This window comes from Capsicum annuum, chromosome 11 (assembly GCF_002878395.1).
Source record: "Capsicum annuum cultivar UCD-10X-F1 chromosome 11, UCD10Xv1.1, whole genome shotgun sequence".
NCBI classification, from domain to species: Eukaryota; Viridiplantae; Streptophyta; class Magnoliopsida; order Solanales; family Solanaceae; genus Capsicum; species Capsicum annuum.
Window position 1 is genome coordinate 202,250,996 of NC_061121.1, and position 5,814 is coordinate 202,256,809.

Here is a 5,814-nt window from a genome sequence, read left to right on the forward strand (position 1 = left end):
CCTAAATGATATATATATATATAGTTCATATATTATATCATGCACTATGGCTGCATTTGCTTTTATTAAGATTCAGACGTCTGAATCTTAATGCATATCTGAATGATTAAGATGTTGTCTCCAGATCTGAAAACTGAATGGTTAAGACTATTTGTTTTTCAATATTTGAATATGCAAAATTTATTTATTTGCATATATAATGAAAAATATAATTCAAATAAAAATAATTATATATTAGAAAAATATTTAATTAAATATAATAAAATTATTATTTTATTAAAAAAATATTTATATTTATTAGTGATAATGGAGATGGTTTGTAATGGTAGTGGTGGCGGTAATGATTGAAATTACTGATTAGTAATGTTGGTGGTGATAGTTGTGGTTGAATAAATTTTTGATATTGTAGTGATTATTATGATGGTGGCGATTGGTAGTGGTCGTGGTAGTGATGTGAAGTTGGTTGATGTTCGTAGTTGGAGGTGTAGATTGTGATAGCTGAAAAATGAATGCATATGATGGCTGACGATGTATTGGTGGTAGTTGGAGATGTTGTTAGATTAATTTATTCGGACTCTTCTCTTTCGGTGCCACACCCATGTCGACACGACATGGGTGTGGGATCCATTCCCAATTTGGTCAATCGATTTTGGTTACTTTGACCAAAATAGACTGGAAAAGTCCGGACAGATTTAATAAATTTTGTAATCAAATCTAAAGCTAAGGTGAAATTGAAGAAAATAGAATACCTTGTATATAAAAATTTCTATGCTATTGCTTTTCTTTTTATTTCCTTTTAGGATTTTTTTCTTAAGCAATATTTTCTCCTCAAGTTTTACACATAATATCTCATGATTTATGTTTTATAACTCTATTTTTAGATATTTAAATTATTTTTCGCCGAATCCCCACACCTGTATCCATCCCTAGATCCATATTGTCGAATCTTTAAATTGAGACCGTGAAGGATCCGACTTCTAGATCCGTACCCATATTGGATACCCGCTCCCGAGTCCGAGAAACTTAGTTGTTAGCTGTGATGGTGGAGATGATGTTAGTTGTGATGGTGAAAATGATTATTAATAGAGATATATTGTAGCGATGATGGTGGTTGAAGCAGTGATAGAGGTGGCAACATCGATTACAATGGTGGTGGTGGCTGAAGAATGTGTGGATGTTGATGATGTGTTAGTAGTAGTTAGTAATGGCGGTAGTTATGATAGATGAGTTGGTTAGCAGTTGAGATTGGCCAATAGTGGTTGGTGATGGTGGTGGTGCTGGCACTGGCATTGGCGTTGGTGTTGACGGTTGTGATAGCGGCTGGTGTAATTAAAATAATGGAGGTAGTAGATGTGATAAGAGACTGAAAATAGTGGTTAGTAGCAATTATGATTATGAATGGTGGTTGTAATGGTGGAGGTGGTTGGGGGCTAGGTGGTGGTTGACAATGGTGGTGGTGGTAGAGGTAATTGGTGGTGACTGATGATTATGGTTAGAGTGGTGGTGAATATTATCCAACACAAGAATGCCTCTTAATGTTTAAGACTTAGTTTTAGATCTGAATGATTATGACCAATTCAGACCTATTAAGTGGCAAAATCTTAATGAAAAACAAATGCACTTAATGGTCTGAAGTCTGAATCATTCAGATTCAGACATCCATTAAGTGCAAACAAATAAGGCCTATATATAATATATATATCCCAGCTAGCAAGCTAAAGGTAACGTAATCAATAACAACATACCCAGTGTATTCCCACATAGTGGGGTCTGGGGAGGGTAGAGTGTACGTAGACCATACCACTAACTCAAGTGAAGCAGAGAGGTTGTTTTAGTAAGCTGAAGCTGCTCCATGTCATGTCTAATCACCTCCCTCTAGTATTTCGAGACCCCAAATGGTATAGTTCAGCAAAAAGAAACTTCAACTAGGAAAATGGCTCATGAAGGTCATATCTAGTGTCCTCCTCAAAACTCAATCTCCAGAGTTACGGGAGGGAAAAAGCGTAAGAAAGTGTGAAGTGTCTGTTGGGGCTTTAAGTGCATTTAATGGACAATCTTGTCCACACATATACACATAACATATGTAATGAGAAAAATATAATGACAAGTACAAATAATTATCTTATGGACCAAAGAATTGAAATTTTGCAATTAATTGAGAGAGAGTTTGTGGGCGTTGAGGTGTGCTTGTTGCCTGCAGTAAACTGCCTGTCAAAGAAACGCGAAGCACTTACTCTACACTACTTTAGCTCAGTGATTAAGCATTCCCCGAGTGGGGCCTTTAAAACTGCTCCAAATGCACAAAACGGAAAAGGAGAAGTAGAAGACACAGAAAAACTTGGCAGAGCATCGTGCCATGTGCATGATCAATCATCTTTTTAGTGATCATTGACAAGCTCTTTCAAACTGGGACTGGAGTGAAAAAAAGAAAAATAGAGGAACAGATACGAAAATAAAATAATGGAGATTCTGAAAATAGAAATATGTGCATTATCATGGCTCATGAGTGAGCGTCTAGTTTCTATCTGGGAAAATCAGGCACGAAAAATGTGATGTTACAAGGGCTAATACAGAAAGAATAATTCAAGTAACCTCAATCAATGACAATAGAAACACACATTAAATTTCGTGAATCATTTTCATTTGAAAAAACACTAGAACTCTACAAGAATGACAAGATAAGGAAAACAGAATAGAGAACACAAACCTCTTATCCCCAGGTTCGCTCCCCCTGATGTCTGGGATTACAAGAGTTGCACGAAGATACCTTGCTACTATCACGGCATCAACAATATAACATAGCAGTCGCCACAAAGAAGAAGACAATAGAAGAGAAAAAAGGCATAGATGCAACTCAGTTTACATCTTAACTCGTCCTAAAAACATTATATGAATCTGCACTTTGCGGACAACATAAACAGATACGCAAAATAATGATGTAATACAAGGAAGTGCCACATATTAATGTTTGATTCCTCCAAAATTAATTCTATTAATGTTTGATTCCTCCAAATTAATTTTATTAATGTTTGATTCCTCAACCTACAAGGAATAAATACAAAAATAACCATGACATAAAGAATATAGTAATATCAGGTAGTGGCTTAGAGCACCCCTACATAGAAGAATAAATGCAACCTACATGTACTAGTTGAAATATTTGTATGCCGTGGAAGCTAGAGCACTTATGCATACAATCATTTCAGAAACAAACGGACCAACTAAAAAGCGTAAGTTGGACAATTGATCTTAGACGGCTATTAACACCTATAGAGTTAAAAAGGAATGAAGCCTCAAGTGTAAAAGTAAACAATGACGCAAGAAAATGGGTGTTCAACGTGGTTTGTTTACTATAGGCTATAGCTGGTTAAGCCTTGGATATTATAGCTTTATAAGGTTTTTGCATAAAACATGAAATGGCTACACACTGTGCTCCTTTTACAGTTCTCAACACTTAATTGAGTAAGAGATAGAATGGTGGTAAGTCCTACTGTTAAACATTACATGGATCATCCTAAACATTAGTAAAATCAGTATAGCCAACGCCAATAACATCATAAGCAAACTTGGATACCATTTGCAGCAAACAAATGCTTGACAATAAGATATAACCTACAGTTTGCCATTAGTTTGTTAGGTACATTGATGAACTCACGATCTAAAACTTTTTAGATATCTGAGATACATGATATTCAGAACCATTAGTGAGTGAGAAGGCAACAAAACCTTGTGACTGGACACAGAGGATTACTAGCTGACCCAACTAGTATGAGATTGAGGCATAATTGTCCCTTCTCCTCTCTATTTAGTTTCCTCGTCCTTTTTTTTTTCCAGTCTGTATTCAAATATCCACACACTTCTTTTCTCTTATCTTCTTCCTCTTTATCCTCTATACCTTGTCTCGTTTCCCCCTTCCGTTTTCAATAAAGTTTAGTAATACTTTTCTCTATCAACTGTCGTCGAGATTCTGCACCTAAATATGGCATCCTCCTAGTTTAATTATTTCTGTAAACTAGGGAGACTGTTTCCGATAGACCCACGGAATACTATGTTGTATCATAGTATTTACTTTAAATAGTATCTGTAGTATTTACTTTAAATACAGTAGTTTAATTACGACACATGATTTAGAATCTACATTTAAATTGTTCACAAATCAAACAACCCCCAAGTGCCATGAAATATTTCTCAAATTAGTTCCAGCATTAGTGCATTACTTCCATGGATATTATTCAACAACTAGGCCTCAGTCCAAAACAGGTTGGGTTATTCCATGGATATACTATAACAAATATTATGAAATAATTGAATAGCTAATATCACCTCTTTACATCTTGCCCTAATCTCCAATCGCTCATGTATATCAAAAGAGTGGTCACCACTACTAGTAGACATTCTAAAAACACGCAGTACATCCAACTTAATATATCAGGACATGATAAAAAATACAGGCCTCAAAAGCCATAGTCATATTAAGCACCATATGAGAAGTCAGTTTATACCTTATTTGTAACTGCTTATACCCGCAACGATCAGATAAGAAGAACAATCAACTCATAGATAAAAGAGAAAAGCAAAGATAACCATATCTTGCTTTTCAAAGAGAATGTAGGGTGATTTTGGAAGCTTTAGCCGTAATTGAGAGAGGAAGATGATAATGAAAATTTTCCATACAAATTAAATTAAACCTAAATTCTATTGTGAAAAGTTTGGGTTGAGGGGGGGAGGGGGGGATAATGGTGGGAATAATGGGGTTACAGGAAAATAAGACACTTGTTTTTTCTTAATTTTATCCAAATCCTTGAAAAAATTATTTTTACTAAACGAAATAACTCCTCTAGCTAATAATTATATTTATAAAATATAGCTGAATCAGTCACTAAAATTAAGTACTGAAATACTTATTTAAAATATAATTAAAAATTGGATTGCCTTTTCATCAATATTTTAAGATGTATTTTTATCATATTAATATAAAAATAATTATAGTACATCTTATAATATTTTTCTTATTGTTTTCTAACATCTAAATTTTAAATTAAAAATTAAATTAATATAAATAAATTTAGCTTCGAAGATTTGTCAAATTGACTCTTATAATGCAAAATGTGATAAGAAAATTTATGACATGTATATTTCATCTGTTTCAACCATAAATTTACTTATTATAAGTCATCTAATTATTAAAAAAAAAAAAAATTTAATAAAAAAGGTAAAATAGAAATTAAATGACGACTTAACTCTTGATATTTTAAATTAACTTGATGTTTTATATGAGTCCCACATAAATATTTTTCACAAGTACTTTTCAGTGTTATTTTACTATATCACTTCTAATTAGTTGTTGCAAGTCAGTTTAAGACATGTTTGTTTCGCTGCTTTAATAGTGATATTATTATATCATCCCTAATTAAATATTATGGTTATCTAAGCATTGTGCCTCTTAAATTAAAATAGTTGAAAAAGTATTATAAATCACAATAATTAAAAATTTAAATTATTTAAAATATATAATTGACTATCAATACAACAAAAGTTTGAACAAGAAAATAATATATATTATTTAAAACTGAAATAAAAGGTCTTATAAAATTACAATATCTAACAACTTAAAATATCTACAAAAATTAATATCTTCTATATTTCAAAAAAAAAAATATATAAATCACAATAATTAATAATTTAAAAAATTTAAATGTCAACATCCCTTCTTTGTCACAACTTCATTGGTATTTTTTCATGGCTCAACTTATTTTCTTCATTTTAATTTTTTTGTCTTATTTTTTTAATTTGTTATATATTTAAAAAAATACT

General features: G+C 32.3%; 1 long non-coding RNA gene across 2 annotated transcripts; it reads right to left on the bottom strand.

Moving 5' to 3' along the window:
* Positions 1 to 893: 893 nt before the first annotated feature.
* On the bottom strand, positions 894 to 4,714 carry LOC124888688. 2 transcript variants are annotated; one of them, XR_007047369.1, is made up of 2 exons: positions 4,503 to 4,714; positions 894 to 2,876 (listed from the first exon to the last, which is right to left on the bottom strand). It is a non-coding gene; the product is annotated as an uncharacterized LOC124888688 (long non-coding RNA). The 2 variants fall into 2 exon arrangements; XR_007047368.1 differs by having other exon boundaries at positions 894 to 2,895.
* Positions 4,715 to 5,814: the final 1,100 nt, after the last annotated feature.